At 41.9% G+C, this 24904-nt stretch overlaps 1 pseudogene; it reads right to left on the reverse strand.

The window, feature by feature from the left end:
- Positions 1-1238: 1238 nt before the first annotated feature.
- Positions 1239-21083, reverse strand: LOC133042895 (solute carrier family 25 member 3-like; annotated as a pseudogene).
- Between the last annotated feature and the right edge of the window lie 3821 nt (positions 21084-24904).

The following is a 24904-nucleotide window of genomic DNA, read 5'->3' on the forward strand; positions in this document are numbered from 1 at the left end:
CCTAATTGGCAAACAGTGGTCATTGTTAAGCAAAAGCTACCTGATAGTAGGAAGGCCCACTCCTAATCTAAGTTGTGTTACTTCTGCTCGCCTCACATTCCCCCCTGTCTGTTGTTCAAATAGAGGAATCTTCCTCTTTTCCATCTTGGGCCGCTGACACTATAAGGTAGTTGAAAACAAGACTCAAACCATCTCTGCTGGGCTTCCTGTTCTTTCTAATCAAGACCACCTCAGACAAGGAAGTCAAAGACTTCTCTAAATGACTGATTCTCTTACCACTCTTGTATGGTCTGCATAGAAACCTCGCAGACCCTACCCTGTTGGAGAAAAATCAAGTCATCTACAGCAGCTCGTAGGGAGGAAAGCCCTTGGCCTTGCAGAGATAGTAAAGCTTGGTTCACCCATATCTGAGGTACTTGGCCCTGCGGGTTGCGCCACACTCGGGTCTACCAAATCTCTGTTTCCTATGTCCCATTCCCGGGGCCCATCACAAGAGGTTACACAGCTTCAGCTCCTGCAATAATCAGCAGGAGAATTAGGAGACCTCCCGGCAGATGAGTCAAAGGATTTGACGGGTGAGGTCTTGCCTTCCATTCTGCTCCTGTTCTTCCGGTGTGGCTTGCCGCACGTGATTGCAGTGAACCCAGGGTCCAATCCCGTCGACCTTTACAGCAGTAGGAGTGGTAAGGAAAACATAAGGGCCTTTCCATCTAGGTTCTGATACACACAGGAGGGGTCTTCCATACAGAATCTCAAAAGGGCAGCTTATAAGGGGTGTTACGTGCCTGAAAGAGTGCGAAGGGAAGGAGGGTCACCCAGTCCTCGCCAGTCTCTATTGCCAACTTCGTCCTGATTCATTCTCTCAACGTGTCCTGAGCTCTGGGGATTATATTCACAATATAACTTCCATTTCGTCCCCAGAGCTTGGGCCAGCCCTTGTACAATCTGGCTCACAAAGGCAGGTCCGTTATCAGAGCCCATAGTCACCAGCAGCCTGTACCTAGGCACTATCTCCTCTAAGCTCTCCCTTCCACTCACCCCAAGAAGGTATCACCAGAACCAACATACAGCAATACCTGTACTTGTCTGGCCTTACCTCAGTGAAATCTATCTCCAAGTGTTGCCCTGGCTCTTCCCCTCGGTACCTCGTTCACGCTTCGCAAGCCTGGATTATCCAGTTGTATTTTCCTCAAACACTGATCAACATGCAGATTCAGTCCATATTTGCTTTCATTTATCTACTGAGTGTATCCAAGCTTCTTCTGTCGGACTCTGGCATCTCAGGGGGAGGAGGGCGAGGGAGCCTGAAGTAGACCTTCACAGAATCATAGATAAACCACTGTAGTGCAGTCAGAGTGCCGATCATGATGATACCCTTCCATACACCTCTAAATCCAAGTCTCTTGAGGATCTGAGAGGCACTGCTACCCTTCTCCTTATTCAACACAGACACCACGGAATCGGCAACAGTACGTTCAAAGCAGGCAAACTTCTCATCCAAAGAGGAGCAACCCCCTTGTAGAATGCCTTTAAGTCTTCTTCCTTATACATTTTGGGAGCTGCATCCCTCAGAGTGTTACCGTAACCTGGTTGGGTTTGAATTCGAACTTTAGCAGCTTCCATAGCCTCACTCAGAGCCTCATTACGGGAGTAATGAGCTCTTGAACCCCTGTGGGAGGCAGGTCCAAGTTAATTGTCAGCAAAGAATTCAGCACTGGCAGAGGCAGCCAAATACAGTGATGTGCGCCACAGATAGGCATTCTCTCCAAGCATGTAAAAGCCAAACTTGCAAAGCCCCTGCAGGGAGTAGCCAATGAGGATCGGGGCCCATCCTTTGGCCAAACCACGGAAACCATCCTTTTTGAGTGTAACTGAAAATCCATTAAGTATGCCCTTGTACTTCTGTGGTGAAATGCATACGGCATTTCACCAAATCCAGAGGAACAACAGCAGTGTGTGTCAGACCACAACTTAAAGACCCCACCAAAGCCACACAATGCATAAAACTTCACGGAGCCATATTCGGCGGCTCCAGCTTTCCTTTGCCCATCTCTTACATAGCTGCTCCCATTGGTGAACCATACTAGCTCACTGTTGTCTAGGGGTACATCAGGTTAAGTCTTTTCGTGCCGCCAGGGCCTCAGCCAGTATCTCGCTGCAATCATGGAGTTACAAACAGCTGGAATGGCTTATTTGGGTTAGGCAGGGCAAGGGCTGGGGCTTCTAGTAGGGCCCATCTGAGTGTCTGGAAAGCCTGTTTCATTGGCTCAGTCCAAGTCAGTTTGGGGTCTCTTTACTTCCCTCATACAAGGGCCGGGCCTTCTCAGCAAACCCCATGATCCACAGTCTACAATATCCAACAGTTCCCAGAAACTCTCACCTGGCGGGGGGGTCTTGGGCCTTCATGGTCTGGGTTAGCCACCTTTGCCCCTGCCTGATCTTATACTCCAAACAGGTGACCTCTTGCCGGGCTATTAATTGTGTAGCAGAAGGACCTCTGGGTGGCAAGTCTGATATTCGTAGAGGTCCTCACTCAGCGCCTCTTGAACCTCTGTGGGATTACCGGTTGGCCTTCCCACTCGGTCCACTCAAAGGCAAATATCTCCTGGCTCTAGGCCGCCAGGGGTAGGCTGAAAAAGGCATCTTTCTCAGGAGGGTATATGGGTTAGAGACAGTGGGGTGTATGTCACTCACCCGTTTGTTGCTGTCCCCCCTGGCTTCTTCACCGGCAGTAAGGGGGTGTTCCAAGGGGATTGACACCGCTTGAGAATTCCGGCATCCATGAGACGTCGAATGTGGGGAGCGATCCTCCACCGAGCTTCCTGGCTCATGGGGTACCATCTCACCCTCACAGGAGTTGCCTAGGCCTTTAGCTCGATGACGACCGGATGTCTGTTTGGCCAGTCCCATCCCTGCTGTTTCAGCCCAGGCCAACGGGTATTTATTCATCTCTTAAGGCTAGGGATCATTCTCCCAGCTCTGTAACTGAATAAAACCCAATGGCCTCTCCTTTCTTAGCATAATCAGTACTGCTATGACACAGGAATGGGATCTCATTTCTCTCCATTTCCTGCTTTAACCACTCTCTCCCCAAGAGTTCTCACCTGCTTAAGCCTCTCTCTAGAAGGGACAGATGTTCACAATATCATCAATAGCCCACCACTGATCAGCAAGGTAAAGTGCCACAGCTGTGAGTGAGTCCTCAAGTGCAAAAAGAGGAAGAACTTTCTGGGTCTGATCTCCACCATAGAGAGGTACAAAGCCTACATTTGACAGGCTAATAGGAAAACATTCTGGATTTTCAGGGTCCCCACACCTCAGATCTAACATGTAACCTTCAGCAGAATTTTCCAGTTCTTCATGACTGCAATTATCCAACATCCACAACAAGTCTCTTCCAAGTAGAGGGACTGGGCATTCTGGTATCACCAAAAACGAATGGGACTCCTGGTGGGTCCCCAGATCTACTTTTCATTAATATCTTTTTGTCCCCGTGGCTCCTTGCACCAAGCTGGTCTACCATGAAGCCAACGGGTTTCCCTTCCACATATATGGTTACCCAGGACTCGGGGAGGGGTGCCGAGTCTTGACTCCCCTAGTCACTGTCTTCCCCCGCATATAGAACTCGAGTTCCAGGGGAGATTCTCTGTCTCTGGGTCGTACCTCTCCTCAGGTTCCTCTTAGGGCACTCGTTTTATCCAGTGCCCCTGTTCTCTCCAGTAGGTGCACTGATCTTTCTTTAGGGCCTGCCTTTTTGGTTTCTCCTTTTCTCTTGTCCAGGGGTCTCGAGGTTCCCTCAATTCTGTTCTGGCTTTTATCCCCACAAAAAGAATCTGGGCTAGCTCCCTCTGGTTCTTCCGGTTTTCCCTCGTTCTATCCTTCCTGATCTTCTCAGCTAATTCCCTTTCCTCCTGTCGAATTCGTTCTTCCCTTTCTTCTGGAGTCTCCCTATTATTCTCCCAATCCCTCTATCTTTTGTAATTTCTTCCTAATATCTGGGGCTGCCTGATTTACAAATGCTAACAGAACTGTAGCACGTGACTCCTCAGCCTGGGGGTCCATAGGTGTCCATTAGCCTCTCTAGGAAGGCTGCCGGGCTCTTAGTGGGCTCTTGCCTTACTAAATCGGCTTTCTTGCTATGGCCCGCAGGCCAGCCATCAGAGTCTGGCGGTACACTTGGAGACGCTCCCTACCTTCCGCTCGCTCAGAATCCCAGTTAGGCCGCAACAGAGGAAACCCCTCGTCCACGAGATAAGGCTGAGCGGTTGGCCTCCTGTAGGCCCCTGGGACCCATTTCCGTGCTTCTGCCAGAATTTGCTCCTGCAACAGCTGCTGACAATCGTAGTGAAAGGAGAGTTTCACCTGGTTGGGCTCTAGTTACTGAGGCTCACTTATTGTAGGGCCTTCAGAGTCCGCCAGAGTGTAGCCCTGGCCGGGACTCATCAATTGCCCCACAGCCATTCGCCTGTTCATTGAAACTCCTGCCTGAAAAGAGTCTAATTAAAAACCAGAGACAATGCCGGCACACACACAAATACGGACAAACACGGAGAGCCGAAGACAAACACACAGACAGACAAACGTCGGCCGACAACACAGCGCTGGGTTTTCGGGCCCCCTGACCAGACCAGACTCGGGATCAGGAGAGAAACTCTCCTTCCCACAGAGCCGGCTGCCTTCCAGCGCGCTCGCTGGCCTCGGCCTTACGCCGGCTAGAGAAAGCTTTCTCCTGTGCCAGATACCTCCCTGCTTTACAGCAGAGCCCTGGTTTTACTCTGGACTTCCTGTCCTGCCTGAGACAATGCTGGCACACACACAAACACGGAGAGCCAAAGACAAACACACAGACAGCTGACAACACAACGCTGGGTTTTCAGGCCCCCTGAGTTTTCCTGAGCACCGGTGCTATTATCTATGCTTCCCCTCTGACCTGGAAGTGTTCTTTTCCCCCGGTAAAGGGATCCCAGACGAGCCCCCAAATGTTACGCCCGATGTCCGAATCCCCGAGCGGGAAGAGAGAAGGCCTTCAAGCCAATGCAACTCGCAAGAAAGGAAGTTTATTACTGACTCGAGCCAGGACTCTCCGCCCGCAACCAATGCAGTGGTGCGAGTCAGAGAGCCCCGAGCCCAAGCTGTTACACAAATTTATAGGGTGAGAAGCGGATTGGTTACACGTTTGCAAAGCAATTTCATTGGTCAATACTTTCGCGCATGCGGGACTTTCCTGGGGGTTTCCGCCCCATTCCTAATTTCCTAATTGGCAAACATCAGTGAAAGCTAATTGGTCCTAATTGGCAAACAGTGGTCATTGTTAAGCGAAAGCTACCTGATAGTAGGAAGGCCTACTCCTAATCTAAGTTGCGTTACTTCTGCTCGCCTCACAACTCCAGTATTCTTGTCTGGAAAATCCAATGGGCAGAGGAGCCTGGTGGATTGCAGTCCATGGTGTCGCAAAGAGTCAGACACAACTGAGCGACTGAGCACACACACACACACAAGACGTAAGGCAATGGAATCAATCAGAGACGGTTCTATATTGGAGGTAACATTAACTGGTGGTCTAGAGGCCAAGTGTCATTGATTCTCTGTTGGTTTCCCTGAAGCCAAGTGACTCCTTTCAAGCTCGTTGTGAGCTCACTGAGGGTAGAAGTAGTATGCTTGAGGGGACAAAGTTACCCCTGAGCAACAGTCACCATTTTTAGGTTGGTTGTTATTAACTACCTGAACATGAGTCTTATTCAGGGAAACAGAATTAGGAGAAGTGAACTTTCTAGAGCTTGTGTATAGGTGATGAGACTCAGGAAAGCAGTAAGCTGTGATTGGCAAAGTGGAGGGGTAAACGATAGAGTCAAGGGTTGAATCAGGACTGATAAGATTTCAGTGCTTATGCTCTTTCACCTCTAACTCATGAGCAGAAACAATTTACAGGGTATCACTTCCCTGGTGGTTAAGATGGTAAAGAATCTGCCTGCAATGCCGGAGACCCAGGTTTGATTCCTGGATGGGGAAGATCCCCTGGAAAAGGAAATTGCAACTCACTCCAGTATTCTTGCCTAGAGAATCCCATCAACAGAGGAGCCTGGAGGGCTGCAGTCCACGGGGTCACAAAGAGTTGGACACAACTGAGTGACTAATACACACACACACACACACACACACACACACACACACACACACGTTTGGAGGCTTGCCAGGTGGTGCTAGTGGTAAAGAACCCACCTGCCATTGCAGGAGACATAAGAGATGCTGGTTTGACTTGGGTAGGGAATGACGCCTGGAGGAGGAACTAGCAACCAACTCCGGTATTCCTGTCTTGAGAAGTCCATGGACAGAAGAGCCTGATGGTCCATATGGTCACAAAGGGTCGGACATGAATGAGCAGCTAACACTTCCACTTTCACAAGAGTTTAGTACTAATATTATAATCATGCTCAACACAAGAGTGCCCAAATGTATTTCCATGAATTGTAGGCATGTTGAAAAAAGGGAAAGTTACAGATTTTACTTGCTGCTGCTTTCTCTATCTTCTTCATGGGACATAATCTCTGCAAATGGGTAAAGCCTTTCTTTGTATACAGCCCATCAGAAGTTACCAAGTTAGTCAGCAAAGCCCATACACTGAAGAGGCATTACTCATACAAGAATCAGTCATGGTTCAGAGATGGTTAATCAAATCTAATTAGACAACTCACTAATTGATCCCAGAAGCTATCACCATTTGACCTCTGGTGAAAGGGCCTGATACATTCAAACTCCTCTGGAGACAAGTGAAAAGAAATTCTCATTGGGTGAAACCACATAATTCAATTAACCTACTTAGTGAACTCAAGGTTTAGTCAAATCATTCAAGTATGTATTGCGTTTCAGGAAGAGATTGAATTGGAATTTATCTTTTTCTTGTCTTTTGATGAAAACTGTTTGAATTGCAACATCTTAGGGGCAAGTTTCAAGAAATGATAACTTAAAATATGGTTGGTCATTGGTGGTGATGATCTTAGTTGCTAAGTGCCCTACTCTGCAATCACATGGACTATAGTCTGCCAAATCGTTGGTCACTACTGCTTTACTTCCTTCCTTCTTTCCTTCCTCTTTTCCTCCCTTCCTTCCTTTTTCCTGTCTTCTTTAACTTTCAAAATCCTGCAAACCTAGGTTCTTTGGTAACAGAAAAAGCATAGATTAATTCATCAGAGTAGAAGTGATTGGAATCTATAATCATCCAACCTTATAAAATAAAAAGGTAAATTACAAATCACCAAAATACAAGACTGATACTAGATTACTGAATAGGTGAAATCTCTCTTACCAATAAATGAGGAATTATAGATACATAGTTAGGAAAATGAGTAAAGAGTATGAATATTCCATTCAAGAAATAGTAATGGCTGCTATCAAAAAGTCTATAAACAATAAATGCTGGAGAGGGTGTGGAGAAAAGGGAACCTTTTTACACTGTTGGTGGGAATGCAAACTAGTACAGCTACTATGGAGAGCAGTGTGGAGATTCCTTAAAAAACTGGAAATAGAACTGCCATATGACTCAGCAATCCCACTGCTAAGCATACACACTGAGGAAACCAGAATTGAAAGAGACATGTGTACCCCAATGTTCATTGCAGGACTGTTTACAATAGCTAGGACATGGAAGCAACCTAGATGTCCATCTGCAGATGAATGGATAAAAAAGTGGTGGTACATATACACAATGGAATACTACTCAGCTATTGAAAAGAATGCATTTGAATCAGTTCTAATGAGGTGGATGAAACTGGAGTGAAGTAAGTCAGAAAGAAAAACACCAAAACAGTATATTAACACATATATATGGAATTTAGAAATATGGTAAAATGACTCTATATGTGAGACAGCAAAAGAGATACAGATATAAAGAACAGACTTTTGGACTCTGTGGGAGAAGGCAAGGGTGGGATGATTTGAGAGAATAACATTGAAACATGTATATTACCTTATGAGAAATAGATCACTGGTCCAAGTTTGATGCATGAAACAGGACACTCAAAGGCGGTGCACTGGGACAACCCTGAGGAATGGGATGGGAGGGAGGTGGGAGGGGGATTCAGGATGGGGACACATGTACACCCATGGCTGATCCATATCAATGTATGGCAAAAATTATTTCAAAGTAATTAGCCTCCAATTAAAATAAACAAATTAATTAAAATAATAAAATAAAAGGCAAAAAAATAGTAAATGTAAATAGCCAATGTAAATATGGAAAATATCATTTTTGAAATCCTCATCAAAGAAATGCAAATTAAAACATAAATAATACCACACTGACATCAAAGTGCTGATTCACTTTAAGCTTCTAACAAATTACCTTCTAGAAAGATTGTACCATTTACAAAGGTACCGATAATATACACCAAACCCTGTTACAAAGTCAAATATGTTTCTGCATGTAAAGATATTTAATATTTATCAGTTTTTAAGTACAAAAATTGGGCTACAAATGAGACTATAGAAAACAAATTGCACTTTATAAATTAAAAATTGTGTATATATGTGTGTGTGTGTGTGTGTGTGTGTGTGTATAAGCTATAAGGGCTACAAAAAGCTAATAGTGATTCTTTCTAAATGATAGGATTTTAAGTCACATTTAACTTATTCTATTTATTTGTTTCAATTTACTACAATATTTTAAATGGATGTTACTTTAGGGCTAAGAAAAGTTATCTGTTTTATTAAGGTATTTAAAGAGCAAATGTCAATGGTAATATTGACAAACATCTCTGGAATTTTATCTGTCCTCCTCCCATCACAGCGTCTCACCTGAAGCTCTCACTTTCTTCTTCCTGGACTCTCCAGTTTCCATTCATTCATGTATAAGGCCTTTGATCCCCTGACTGCCCCCCCACCCCGACAGATGCTTCCAGATTTTTAAAAGTATAATTTCAGTATAGCAACCTCCCTATGAAAAGTCCTAGTCATCCCTAGTCTACCTTCCTTCTCCCCTGTGATCCAGTAAAACTGACTTGGTCTCCTTACCAATCAGAGAAGCATCAAATTATACAACTAGCCAAAAAATATACAAACTAAATAAAGGAAGGAAAAAATATTTAATTTACTTTTCTGACTCTACAGAGAGATATTGTGCTCTGGTTCTGAGAGTAGAACTTGTATTAAAGAGTAAAAGGTAACTGAGTAAGGTTTGGATTCAATATGAACATTTTCCTCCATAAATTAGTTTCATTAAACTGGAATAAATTGCCTCAAGACATCCAGATTCAATACATACTAGAATATAAATATATTATGTGGCTAGTCTCCTGAGCATTTAGGTTTGTAGTCTTATATTTATTCTTTACAGCCAGCTGGTAAATTATGCACTGTCTCCATCTACTAGCCCAGTTAGTGGTGCTCGAAATCAGGAAGAGATTCATTTAGGGCCATGAGTAAGTAGCATAAGTAGAATTTTATGAGGTCCTGAGACTCTGCTTCTTTCTCTTACTTCACGAGTAATTTCAAAATACAGTTAGGTATCAGGACAGTAAAAGTGAAGATTATATAAGGCAGAAAAGAAGAATGTAATCCCAAAGAATAAAAACAAGGGGAAAAATGTTCAAGAGTTTTACAGCAAAAGCAATGAGAGTAGGAGTGACTGGAGGGCTTCACAGAAGAGAGGTGTCTATTCAGTTCCCCGCCCCCACCTAGATTAGACTGCTGGGGCTACCATAAAAAGAGTTACAAACTAGTGGCTCTGACAGCAGAGTTGCTCACAATTCTGGAGGCTGGAAGTCAAGATCGAGGTGTCAGTAGGGCTAGTCTCTCCTAAGGCTTCTCTCCTTGGTTTATAAACATCTATTCTCTCAATGTGCCTTCACATGGCCTTCTTTCTATGTATGTCTGTTTCCAAATTTCCTCTTATAAGACACCAGTCATATTTTATTAGGGTCCACTCAAATGACCACATTTTAATTTATGTGTGGGCTTCCCTGGTGGCTCAGAGGGTAAAAGCGTCTTCCTGCAATGCGGGAGACCTGGGTTCAATCCCTGGGTCGGAAAGATCCCCTGGAGAAGGAAATGGCAATCCACTCCAGTTCTCTTGCCTGGAAAATCCCATGGATGGAGGAAACTGGTGGGCTACAGTCCATAGGGTCACAAAGAGTCAGATACGACTGATCAGCTTCACTTTCACTTTCATGCTGAGTAGTTCAGCTGTGTCCAACCCCTTGCAACCCCAGGGACTGTAGCCTGCCAGGCTCCTCTGTCCATGGGATTCTCCAGCCAAGAATAGTGGAATGGGTTGCCACTTACCTCCTCCAGGGGATCTTTCTGACCCAGGGATTGAACCCTCATCTCTTATGTCTCCTGCATTGGCAGGTGGGTTCTTTACCACTAGCACCACCTGGGAAGTCCTGCATTTTAACTTAATTACCCCTTTAAGGGACTTATCTCCAAACACAACGACATTCTGAGGTAGTGGGTATCAAGGACTCAGCATATGAATTTTAGGGGAACATAATTCAGCCAATAACATTCTCTTTCTATGTGGTACAGGGTACATACCTCTAATATTTCTTCTTTCTAAAGAAATTTTCTAAGACTCAACCCCAGTACACAATAGTCAATCCCTCATCAGCATAAACATTTAATTATGTGTTGTCTTTTGTACAGATCAGTTCACTTTGTATAAGCATTATTTGTTCTCAGTCTTTCTCATCAGAATTTCAATTCCTTAAAGATATATCCAGTGTGTTATCTTTATTACCTAGAATAGTAGAAACTAAAAATTGAACAGATAGGCCCAATATGCTGCACACAACTCAAAGACAAAGGACATGTTTACTTTATTAAAAAAAATAAATATACTCAGAATCTAGTATCTGTCATGGAAAATGACTTGTTGAATCAATATATGAATGAGACAATGAATGAATTAATTAATTAAGTGAAAGAAAAACCAGTAAAACAGAGAAGGAACAATCAGAGAGGGGAAAATTTTCAGGAAGGTGGCACTAAATTGCATCTCCCTTCAATGATCTGTAAATGGCATCTTTGTTGTAACTAAGTTCTCCCAAATAATTCTGATATAAAGCAAAGTCTGAGAGGTCCTGACCAATCCAGATACTCTCTGCAAGTGTTTACAAGATGATGACTTAATTACCTGAAAGGTTGCCTTGCTTGTCTATGTTATTTTATTTGATTTTTGTGTAGACCTGCTCTGGACTCCAGATTTCTAAAACGAGCACCTTGGAGGAGTTCCATGGCAATCTCCCTGGAGACAGAGTTGGGATTATTAATATACCTTTGGAAATAACAGCTCTCAGACACTGTAACTCACATTAATGTGCAATATCCAGACCGCTCACTCTGTGGATGGGAATGCAATGTACTCATTCTGGTTTATTATAAAAGCATTAAAATGTGCTCTGTGGGTTAATCATGATGACACTTGCATCTGTTTTCGAGGTTTTGAGTTGTTTTTTGTGGAATTTAATCATAGTCTTCTTGAACTTTACCTTCTAGAAATAAATCCACGACTTTTGGGGCTGGATCCAAGCAATCCATGTCTTCAGCATATGCTTTTTTTTTTGGCATATTAGAGTCTCAATCAAAACTCCTTTCAGAAGCATGAAACTTTATTTAATCACTGTGTACCTATTTTGTACTAGATACCAGGAAGATATGTGTAGACCTTGACAGTGTAATCTCTCATGTAAACCTCAAAACAATAGTGTGAGGGAAAGGAAAACTGTAATTCAGCAATTTAAAACATGAGAATTTTTAATTCATTAATTTAAAAGATAGGAAAACTGAGCCTCAGGTAGGTTTATACATCAGTTCAAGTCATTGAACAAATTTCCATCATCTTTCTGCTTTACTCTCTTGACTCTTAAGATAGTTCATGAGATGACTGGAGTCCACGGTTTTTGAAAACTTGGGCTTTTTTTCTGTGTCTGTTGATTGATGATTATGAAATATTGGGTTGGTTAAAAAGTTCATTCTGTTTTTTGTGTTTTTTTAAGAAAATCCAAACAAACTTTTTGGCCAATCCAATTGTTATTAAATGAAAAATAATTGAATAATAATTTTAAAGTAAAAGGCCAGAGAAAAGTTCAGTTGTGAAACTTTGTTCTTTGGACATTTTCATTGAACTATAAAGATATTTGGAAACATGTAGCCCATCATATGTCCCCTAATATCTCCCACCACTCCCAGTTACCATGTAAATTTAGAAGTTAGATTTCAATTGCTTTTATATTTTATTTGTTCCCTGGGGCTTCATGAGGCTGATGAGATGGACAAAACTCTTCTGTAAGATTTAGTTGAAGAGCTGAGACTTGCTAAATATTAAGTTATTATTCATGGATATATAGACAGATTCAGTTTGGTAGTGACTGCACCTTTTCCAGATATAATAATCAGAAAATGTTATTTGAATACCAAAATATACCAGACAATACTCTAATCGAGGCGGTGGCAAATGTTTTCTGTAAATGGACACATAGTGAGTACACCAAGGTCTCTGTTACAGTCACCCCATCACTGTAGTGTAGAAGCAGCCAATGTGTAAATGAATAAATGTGGCTACATAGTAAACAAAAACAATCTCACACACACATGTGAACAAGCTTTATTCATGGACAGTGAAAAATTTTCACTTCAGTCCAGTCATTCAGTCATGTCCAACTCTTTGCGACCCCATGGACTGCAGCATGCCAGGCTTCCCTGTCCACTGCCAAGTCCTGGAGCTTGATCAAACTCATGTCCATTGAGTCAGTGATGCCATCCAACCATCTCATCCTCTGTCGCCCCCTTCACCTCCTGCCTTTAGTCTTTCCCAGCATCAGGGTCTTTTCCAATGAGCCAGTCCTTCACATCAAGTGGCCAAAGTACTGGAGTTTCAGCTTCAACATCAGTCCTTCCGATGAACACCCAGGACTGATCTCCTTTAGGATGGACTGGTTGGATCTCCTTGCAGTCCAAGGGACTCTCAAGAGTCTTCTCCAACACCACAGTTCAAAAGCATCAATTCTTTGGTGCTCAATTTCTTTATAGTCCAACTCTCACACGCTGCTGGGAATTCTACTGTTAGTTTTCTTTCAAAGTGACTCCAGGCTCTCATTCAAATGGACAGGACGGGTTGAAGATAATAGAACCGTAGGTTTGCCTGTCTTCTAGGAGACAACTACAGGAGCAGTTATCAGATATTGTGCCATTGCCTAAGGCTTCCCCAGTGGCTCAGTTGGTAAAGAATCTGCCTGCAATGCAGGAGACCAGGGTTCCATCCCTGGATCAGGAAGATCTCCTGGAGAAGGAAAGGGCAACCCACTCCAGTATTCTTTGCCTGGGAAATCCCATGGACAGAGGAGTCCGGTGAGCTACAGTCCATGGGGTTGCAAAAGAGTTAGATACAGCTTTGTGACTAAACAACAATGAACCACTGCCTAAACATTGCCATGTGAACACACAAATGCATGCACATGCACACACACAAGCACACACACACATTCCCATCAGGCTGATTAATCATAAAATATTATCTATAACAATGGTCAAGAAACACAGGGAATTAGCTAATTAGAAAACATTTCACAACATGTTCAGAGTTTTAGGCTTCACATTTGCATCTGTCAAAGGTATAATTATGTCAGATAATATATCCGGTGCCGAAATTTTTACATAAACACTTGTGGTCTAGTTCAGAGTTATCTCTGCTGTGTGGAGCAGCTGTTGGGAGAAAAATATAAGCTATTAAAAGCAGTTTGAATTAGATGTGGTCTAACTTGCTTAAAATATACAATGCCTAGTCACTTATCAAGCAGAGGAATGAGTTACTGTTTATTTATTCTGCAGAATGTGTGCCTGGATAAGGTATACAAATTAAGTGGTCTGTAGAAGCGCACGTTACCAGTGCTGCAAGACGCTTAATAACAAGTCACTTTAAATATGCGTTGCAATTCCAGATAAAGTCTTCATCCACAGGTCCACAAATGAGAAACAAATATTGAAGGCCTATCACCAGGGAATGAAGCAATAGAAATTTCCTGTCTTTTTTCACAATGGCCTTTTAATTTTACTTGGTGACCGTAAACATGATTGCCCTGCTTCCACGGATAGTCTTTAGAATATAATGGAAAGGCTATTTTTAAACCTATCCAGTCAAGGTTCAATCAGGGAAGCAGAAGCCATGCATGTATTATGGAATAAGAACTTCATATCAAGGATTAGATCTTACACGACTATAGGAGAAGCTGGGGAAGGAAAGTTCTCAGAAGAATCAGAAAATGTCTGAGCACATTTTTGTTCTGTTTGGGAGAATGAGCCATCGTTTCTGGGACGATGGGTGCCTGCAGTCGCTGGGGTGTAGCCATGAAGGGCAGGTATGGGGTGAGGGGCAGTCGAGGGTCTCCGTGGCTCCTCCCTCTGCGAATTCACAGCTGAGCACCTGGGGATGTTCTGGGGTTGCTGCTGACCAGCAGGGTGAAAGTGGGGAAGGATGGCTAGCTGGAGGTAGGCAGAGAAAGAAAAGGATACTTGCCGGTTACTTTTTCTAAGAAATCACAACTTTGAAGTGTTTTTTCTAATTAATAGAACTCATTTTTAAAGCAGTTATAGGTTTACAGAAAGAAAATTGAGAAGAAAATACAGAGAATTTCTGTATATTCTCTTTCTCCAGCCCAAGTTTCACTTATTTTCATCATCTTTCTTAGTGCGGTACATTTACTAAATTGATGAACTGATATCTATTGTTACCAAATCCATATTTATTTCAGAGCTCACTCCTTGTGCCATCTAGTTCCATAACTCTTGACAAACGTATAATATAATGTAGCGTATCCACTGTTATAGTGCGGTGTTGTTTCACCTCTCTAAACACCCTCTGCGCTTTCATCTAACATGTGCAGATGCGCTTATTCCCTCACTCAGTGGTGTCCGACTCTGTGTGACCCCATGGACTGTAGCCCGCCAGGCTCCTCTGTACACAGGATTCTCCAGGCAAGAATACTGGAGTGGGTTGCCATGCCCTCCTCCAGGGGATCTTCCCAACCCAGGGATAGAATCCCGGTCTCCTGCATTGCAGGTGGATTTTTTTGATCATCTAAGCCACCAGGGAAACCCAGGAATACTGGAGTGGGTAGCCTATCTCTTCCCCAGCGTAGCTTCCCAATCCAGGAATTGAACCAGGGTCTCCTGAATTGCAGGCTGATTCCCTACCAGCTAAGGCACCATCGAAGCCCAGCATATGCTAATATCCCTCCCATAAATAAAAACTTGCTAAACCTCCCCATTAAAGAAAATACCAAGTCTCATACGTCTTTTTATTCATCTTTGTGTCATATTAATTCCTTTTCAAATAGTGTCATGTTACCTGTTAGATGTCATTTAATGCAAACATTGAAATATAATGTTAATGGTGATTAACATATCTACAACTAGGGCATGGAAAAGGAAAACAATTTGTTAATATAATCACAAATGTATACATGTTAAAATTAAATAGAAATACTAATAACTACTACTTATTCCTGTAACTGGTCACATGTTTGTAGTTCACAGTTATAATTTCCTTCTATCTCTACTATTCTATATTTCCTTTGCCCTCAGCAAACATACATTAACTGGTGTTTAATGTTTCCCTAACTAGTGCTTCCAGATCTTTGTTTCTAAAGACTCTGGGCTATTAGTAGTCCTATGTGTATTGGACTGTGTAGAGTTCCACTAACTTTAATCAGAAAATATGAAAATATTGAGACATCCAAGGAGGTTTCCTGCATTCCAGATATAACCTTCTCTATCATGATCGTATGTAGGAACCAAATTCTTCCTTATCCTTATTTTGTGTATTGGCTTGGCCAAAAAGTCTGTCTAGATTTTTCCATAACATGGTACAGAAAAGTCCAAATGAACTTTTTGACCAACGCAGTAGTTAAGACCAGCCAGGACAACAGTTCCCTTTTTTTCCTGGGCTTACTGGCCTAAGAAGCACTAAGGGTCCAAATGAACCCCTCATGTTCCAGTTCAATAGACTGCTACTGCTGTGTTCCCTGATGAGAACATTTCTTTTTCTTAGGAACAAAGATCTTCAAACCAGCAGATTCCAGTGTTGTGGAGATAAGAAGAAAATGATCACTAATGAATCTTCAGAGTTAGTAGTAAGAGGATCCACTCCCATTTTCTCTTTCCAATTTTAGACCCTTGGGTCCTTGCTAGGGGAGATGTAGCCCCACATATTGCTGGCGGATTTAGGGCACATGTACATCCTAAGGACGTTGCATCAGCCTGTAAGTTATTGCCTCTCAGCCGGCACTGTAATTGAGCTTCCAGAAAGGCCATTCAATTTTCTCTCAAGCCCTCTCCTTTCAGGTGGTGGGGAGCATCAAAAGACAAGTGAATTACATGGGCAAAAGGCCATTGTTGCACTTGATATTCTGTAAAATGAGTTCCTTGGCCATAAAGAATCCTATGTGGACTACAATGATAATAAATAGAGAATTATGTAAGTCCAAAGAAGGTGAGTTGACACGGAATTTGGGGCACAGTCAGTGCCCTGAGTGAGCAGTAGAGTAAAGCATCGCTCGTCTGTAATAGACGTGGTCAAATATGATCAGTCTACCCTGGGGTGACTGACGGACCCCTCTGGAGAGTGATGTTCATCTGTGCTGTTAGCAGCAGAGCTCCTCAGCGGTGCTGTAGCCAAATGAGCCTTGGTGAGAGGAAGCTCTGTAGCTGAGCCCACGCATGGCTTCCACCGCCTTTGTCAATTCCATTTGGTCCATAAACCCGCTGTGGAAGAACACACGTGACTGGGAAAGAGGTTGACTGACATCCACAAGATGGATTGATTTGCCCCAATGATGAGGAAAATTTTGTAATTTGCTCAATGATGAGGAAAATTTTTCTCTTCTGAGATTTTTCTTTGGTAAGCATTCATAGGCATATTTTAAAATTTTATTCTTTTCAAGTCGTTGACATTAAGCCAAACTAGCAGTCACTAACTATGAATCAGCATATGTCCACACTTCTGGTCATCTCTCTGAAGAGAAAAAATGAGAAACTTGCTGGCCAGACTTAAAGATTTTAGCTTATCCTAAATATTACAACTTTAGTTGGCTGCTCACTAACTTTTGTCTAGAGACACAAAAATCAATTAGCCAATACCAAAGACCTTTGCTGGTCAAGCCATTGGGAATCACCATGTCATGTCACTTCTGCCCATCATAGTGATGATTTCTACCCTTCTCTTGCTGTTTTGTGCTTAGTCACTCAGTCGTGTCCGACTCTTTCAACCCCATGAACTGTAGCCCACCAGGCTCCTCTGTCCATGTAATTCTCCAGGCAAGAGAACTGGAGTGGATAGCTATTCCTTTCTCCATGGGATTTTCCCAATCCAGGAATTGAACCCAGGTCTCCTGTATTGCAGGCAGATGATTTACCAACTGAGCTATCACAGCTCCTATAAAAGCTCCAAGTTTCATAAGTTTGAGGCTTTTTCCTATAGTATCAACCACTCTACACATAGAAGATGACACCTGCCTTTACTACATCACCCTGCAGAAGAACTGGGGCATAGAGAGACTACGCAAGGTAAATAAGAGTAATCAAAACACTTAACAAGAAACCCCACATTCTCAGTTATAAAACAAGTCTTAATAAATTTAAACTGATTGAAACTAATGAAGCATTTCTCTGACCACAACTGAAATAAATTAGAAATCAATAAGAAAAAAATCTCCAGAAACATTCCAAATATTTGGAACTTACATACTCTTATAAATAATCCATGGATCAAAGGAAAAATCAAAAGAGAAATTAGAAAATGAATCTACTTACTATTGATTAATCTTATCTTAAGAACACCTTCACAGAATATTTAGAATAATGTTTGAAAACTACCTGGGAACCATGACCTAGCCAGTTTGACACATAAAAGCAAGTGTTGCAGTGTATACTTAACTGATAATCAACTGCCAATTTATTTGCAAGTACTGTTTTAAACAGGCCTTCACAGTATTTGAGAATTCTGGTCCAGTTGTTCCATGCCCTTTGCTAGCATTCAGAATAGTTATTTTTAAAAAGATATGCATCTAATAGTATCAACTCGTGGCTTTAATTTTCATTTACTTGAGGAGTAATGACTTTGAATTCTTTATAGTAGATACACTAGCCATTTGTGTATCACACTGCAAACATTTTTGCTATATTTATTAGCAATATTTTTATTTGCAGCATTTTTCAACTTAATAGGGGTCAATGTGCTATGGACCACACCTACTGTTACTCTCACAAAATGTGCTATTTTAGAAATCAACCTACACAAAACTCAACTGTAAACCTTACATTGAGTAAATATATTTTTAAGACAGCATGACCAGAGCATGCTTGTGTGCGCAGATGTGTATGTGAAACATGCTGTATCTCTCCCAGCATCCTCAGTTTCTTAAAATCCAAGCATGGCCAATCCCCAGACTCTGATTTCATGGCTGGGATTTCTTAGAACACATGATAAGGAGAAAGGAATAATTCTGCTTTAGGTAACTGGTGCATTTGGAGTCTGCATGAGTAGCTCTATGGATATATTTTGAAACCAGTAGATGTAATTGATATGTGAAAGGCACATTTTAAGAGAGACACTCTGCTACTGTAGTTTCCGTGTTGCACTTTCAAGAAAGCCATTTGTATATAAAAATAACTTGCTTAGTAATTAACATCCCTTAACCGGGAGTTGGTGATGGACAGGGAGGCCTGGCGTGCTGCGATTCATGGGGTCGAAGAGTTGGACATGACTGAGTGACTGACTGAACTGAACTGAACTGAACACTGTTATGCCATTTGCAGTTAGCATGTTTTCACATCTATTGTATTACTGTTATTCCTATTTTATACAGGAAAAAAGAAAAAAAAAACCTAGAAAGTTCTAGTGATGTGCAAAAGTAGGAGGTAATTCTGTCCACCATTGCAGAAATATTTTGACTCATTGGCCTGTCTGTGTCTGAGCCAATTAGGAGCAAGACTCCAACATTGATGGCCATGACGCAGCACATGTCCCGCCGCGGCTCCCAGCTTGCTAAGAGAAATAAGATAGCACAAAGGGTAGAGCACGCATAAAACCTTGCTCAGTAGATGTAATTATCCACATTTTGCAGCAAAGAAATCAAGCCTCAACAAGGTTAATGGACTTGCACAGCTACCTGGCAATGGGAGATACAATAGAATTTACCTCTGATTATTGGAAAGAACACTTTCTGTTGCTCCTTCTTCTCACTACCCACTAAGTTCATTCCTCCTAAATTTCTTGTGTTGTTGGCTCTTGATACGGTAATGAGCTCTATCTGTACCTTTGTGTTTCAGTGAAATTACACTGTTCTTGGGGTTAAGCACCTTTGTTACAGGTGTGCTTTGATGTTGCAGACGTGACTTATGCTTCTTCTGCTTCCCCCATGGCCCCCAGCAAAATCTGAGGGGATGACAGAGTGTGACCAGATAGATTCTTGAGAAACAGCTGTGGCATATGTAGAACAGGCAAGATATAGAAGATATATAAAACAGGCAAATGAAGAGTTGAATTCCAGACCAGTATTCCCATGGGAACTGCACAGACTGTAACTTTTTTATTTTTATTTTTTTCTTTCAAGAAATGTAGTTGATACCACTTGAGTCATCATAAAATAGAGTTGGCGCTACCCCAACTCATCCTCTCTATACCACATGGCACATTTGAAGTCAACCACTTAATTATCATGGTCTTTTTGCATCATCTCTGATAATTTCAGTATCTCCAATCTATAAAATGAAAAAGGAAAATATACTGGCCAGGGTTGTTTATAAATTAAGGAACTAATTTTAACAAGGTGTCTAGCACCTAGAAAGCATTCAACAAGGTACAACTTCCTCCTTCCACCAACCACCTTTGTTATGTAGTGGTTGGGGAGTTCACATGAAAAAAAAAATTATAAAAAGCCTTTATATCATGTAAAATGCTATCTGGATCATCTCTCTGTTACTTTGGAAAATAGCTCAGACAACATGGGTTGTCAATAAATTCTAAAGTTACAGTGTGTTCCTGCATCTTGTGTCTTTGAGCCCCACAAGGTTCATGCGGCCTGCCTCCTGAGGACAGACTCTCCCAGGAGATTCTGAACATTTCCTTCAATAGCTCTGGACCAAAAATACTTCCGTAACAGTTGGCTCTTCTGAACGTACTCCCAGTGGGAAGGGGAAGGCAGGAAGCAAATAAACAAAGTGAATGTGAAAATATCATAAACCTTAGAATATGTCTGTTTGGAAATAACTTTTCCTAGTGTGTGGTGACATGAGCATTCTCTGGCCATTTCAGTCAGATGGCTCGTTAACCCTGGGTAAACACCGAAGGGCCCCTTGTTTTTTGGTGACAGAAATGACCCCTTAAAATAGAGTCTAAAATGGACAATAATCTTCTTTATCTTAAGAGTTGGTTGCTTTAATTAGGATTCAAATAATGTACATACATTGTTTTCACTTGTTATATAGCATGTGTGCTAAGTCACCTCAGTCATATTTGAATTTTTGTGACCCCATGGACTGTAACCCACCAGGCTCCTCTGTCCATGGGGATTCTCCAGGCAAGAATACTGAGTGGGTTGCCATTTCCACCTCCAAGGGATCTTCCTGACCCAGGGATTAAACCCACGTCCCCTGCGTCGACAGGCAGACTCTACCACTGACCCATCTGAGACACCTCTCTACATTTTCTGCAAATCAGTAATTAGATCTAGGGATTTGGTCAATTTTAACCCTGTGAGCAAGACTTTCATCCAGCAGAAGGCACACCAGGTCTGATTGCCTCTTTTATGGTGATGTCTGCAGTCATTGATAATTATTGGCTATATCTATTCTTTCATTAGGACTTGCAAAATAATTTTATTCTAATTTTTTATTCATTCTTCATTTGGGGGTTATTCATTACTAGTCAATGAGACACAAGACAGTCCTCCTGGGAACAGGAGCAGAGTGGGCTTCTAGGCAAGGCATCCCTTCTAATTAAGAGTGGTGCCGTGGTGACTATGCTCTTATTTTGCCACGACAAGCATTGCTTTATGAGGTCCCAACCCCTGGAGCTGTCATAGCCATTTTACCGTCATGTCTTACAATCTGTTGAGACATTGCCAATAGATTAAGGAGGTAGTTTTTTTTTGTTTTTTTTTTTTTTTAATCAGAAAAGACTGGAAATTCTACAATTCATCTGAGTAGTGAACCAAATTTTTGAGCTTACTGTTATCTCTTAAAATAACCCATGTTATTTTAAGCCGCATTAATTCAGTTATTATCTTACGTGCAGCCAGAAGCATGCTGAGTACATAACCGGTCAGAGGCAGATCGGTTATAGTGTATGGTACGCTGGTACGCTGGAACACCAAAATCCATCCTGGCTGGCTAATGGAGATCCACAGGGCAGTATACTCTATTACAGACTTGAGTTACAGGATTCTACTTAGAGGGGAGAAATATTGAACAAATGTAATCTTCTCAATATATAGAAGAAGACCAAAAGAATAAAATGATTGCATTCCTGAGTGTGGGACCAATAACATGATGATAAGAAATGTCCTAACATGGTGCTATTGATATTTAATCTGTGACTCCTTTTAGATTGATTCTTTGCCAAGACATCTACTTTTATTGAACCTGGTTCCACCTATGCCGTATACTGTCTTATGACATCTCATTCAGTTAGTGAAGGGCCAAATGTTAACTATTCCCTCAACCAGCTGAGATTCTTAGAATCCTTTCTGTGTCTGAGATCATATAGTTATATAGGAACATAACACAGATTCTTTTCAACTAAAAATAGAGAATTTTAATTCAGAGGAGTTTGTAACTTCTTTAGAAAAGTGAAAGTGAAAGTTGCTCAGTCATGTCTGACTCTTTGCTACCCCAAGAATTCTCCAGGCCAGAATGCTGAGCTTGGAAGCCTTTCCCTTCTCCAGGGGATCTTCCCAACTCAGGGACTGAACCAAGGCCTCCTGCATTACAGTCGGATTCTTTACCAGCTGAGCCACAAGGGAACATAATTTGTTTTCCCCCAATTTACAATAGGAAAAGAAGACTTTCTAGGCTTTTTCTTATGTAGGTCTGTCTCTGCCCACTTCCTTGTAGGTCACCCCCAGGGAAGAAGAAATGTTTTCCCTCTAACTGTTTTTGCATGTTTGTACTTAATTTTAATTTAAAAAAAATTTAAATTATAATTAAAGAAAAATTTTGCCATTTTCTTTTTTATCCTGCTTCTCATTCAGAATTAGAGTTGTGAGTGTGGCAATTAAAAGTACAGTTTGCCAAGACTTGAACACATTTTTTTTTTCCCAAGGAAGACATACAGGTGGCTAATAGGCATGTGAAAAGATGCTCAATATCACTAATTATTATTATTAGAGATGCTCAAAATCACTAATCATTTTGATTTCAATATGCATATCTGACAACTGTCTCACAACTATCTCACAAGAATTGCATGTCTCACAATTGCACAACATCACCTCACAACTGTCAGAATGGCTAGCATCAAAAAGTCTATAAATAATACATACTGGAGAGTGCATGAAGAAAAGCAACCCTTGTACACTATTGATGGGAATGTAAATTAGTGCAGCCTCTATGAAAAACAGTATAGAGATACCTTAAAAAACTGAAAATAGAACTACCATATGATAGAGCAATTCCAGTCCTGGGTAGATATTCAGAAAAAAAAAAAAAAATGAAAACACTAGTTCAAAAAGATAGTGTACCCCAGTGTTCATAGCAGCACTATTTACAATAGCCAAGAAATGAAACAACCCACATACTCCCCAATAGATTGTTGGATTAAGAACATATAGTCTATATATGCAATGGGATACTACTCAGCCTTAAAATATAAGGGGAATATTGCCACAGGCAAAATGTGAATGGGCCTAGAGAATAATGTTGCTTAGTTGCTAAGTTGTGTGCAACTCTTTTGCAGTCCCATGGACTATACCTCACCAGGCTTCTCTGTCCATGAGATTTCCCAGGCAAGAATAAAATGGAGTAGACTGCCATTTCCTTCTCCAGGAGATCTTCCTGACCTATGGATTGAACCTGCATCTCCTACATTGGCAGGTGGGTTCTTAACCACGGAGCCAATAAGACAAGTTCCCAGAGAATATTAAACTTAGAGAAATAAGTTACACAGAGAAAGGGAAATACTATATGATATCACTGATACATAGAATCTAAAAATGATACAAATGAATGAATATGCAAAATAGCAACAAGCTCACAGATGTAGAAAACAAGCTTGTGATTACCAAAGGGGAGTGGGAAGAGGGGAGGGACAAATTAGGGGTATGGGATTAATAGATTCAAACTACTGTATTTGAAACATATAGGTAAACAAGGAGAAGAAACATGATATAGCACAGCTGACATATCCATTATCTGTAAAGAAATATAATCTGCAAAAATATTCAGTCTCAATATTGTACATATGAATCTAACACAATATTGTAAATTAATTATACTTTGATTTTTTAAAAAAGGATATAAGAACATTTTAAAAATATAGCCTGCCCGGCTAAATTTGAATTTTATATAAAAAGCAATTTTTTTAGAATATCTATGCCCCATCCGTTTCTGGGTTCATACTTTCAATTAATTAATTATCTAAATTTCAAATTTAGATGTGTGCCTTATGTTTTATTTGGCAATTCTATCCAGAATGGCAAATTCCAAGGGTGGGGGGAAGGGGTAAAATTTTAAGAGTGCCACAAAAACAATGAAGTCCCAGGAACTTAAATTTTGAGTCAAGGTGAGAGTTGAGGAGACTGAAGAGTCACAGCTCAAGACCCGGAATGCCCTCATTTCTCACAAGGGGGTAGAAAACAGAGAGGGTGGCGTGTGGACAGCCTGATGGGGGCGCCCTGCGTTGCCTCCAAAGCCAGAGGGCATGGATTGGGTGGGAGGCTGAATAGGATCTAGGAAAAGCTGAAAGCAAGAGAAGTGTCTATTTTACTTTATATTTTTATTCTTCAATTCTGATCATTATCCTTGCCAAGATAATATTACTGTCTTCTCTTTGACGCGAGTAACTTCAGCCAGATAGTGGTTTTACTTGGGAAATGCATTTGCTGGACGGTCACATTGGATTGAAAACAGAGGGTTGTGTATGTTTGCTTGCGTGTATGTACACTGATGGGTCTGTGAATATACACATGTGTTGGTGGTTATTTTATTTGAGGCTCCCTGGACCCAATTCCAGAATGGGGGTGGTGATTCCCCCGTCAACAAGGAGTGATCCTCTGCGACACCAGCTGGGTGGCCTACACCAGCTTAGTGTCTCCTCCTCCACTGTGCCTGGCTCTACCCAGAGAGATCATCAGATTCCACAGCAAAGAGCTCAAGACCGACCCCTCCCCACTCTCCCCCTTCAGACTTCCTCCACAAGCCTAGGTTGCCATCTGTACCCCTGACGGAATCACAGGTTCTCAACCCCGCTTGGATTCAGTTAATTGGCTAGAGTTGCTCACAGAACTCCGAGAAACATTTCACTCCCTAGATGACTCAGTTCAGTTCAGTCGCTCAGTCATGTCCGACTCTTTGCGACCCCATGAACTGCAGCACCAACTCCCGGAGCTTACTCAAACTCATGTCCATCGAGTCGGTGATGCCATCCAACCATCTCATCCTCTGTCGTCCCCTTCTCCTCCTGCCCCCAATCCCTCCCAGCATCAGGGTCTTTTCCAATGAGTCAACTCTTCCCATGAGGTGGCCAAAGTATTGGAGTTTCAGCTTCAGCATCAGTCCTTCCAATGAACACTCAGGACTGATCTCCTTTAGGATGGACTGGTTGGATCTCCTTGCAGTCCAAGGGACTCTCAAGAGTCTCCTCCAACACCACAGTTCAAAAGCATCAATTCTTCGGTGCTCAGCTTTCTTCACAGTCCAACTC

Source organism: Dama dama, chromosome 21, assembly GCF_033118175.1.
Source record: "Dama dama isolate Ldn47 chromosome 21, ASM3311817v1, whole genome shotgun sequence".
Lineage (NCBI taxonomy): Eukaryota > Metazoa > Chordata > Mammalia > Artiodactyla > Cervidae > Dama > Dama dama.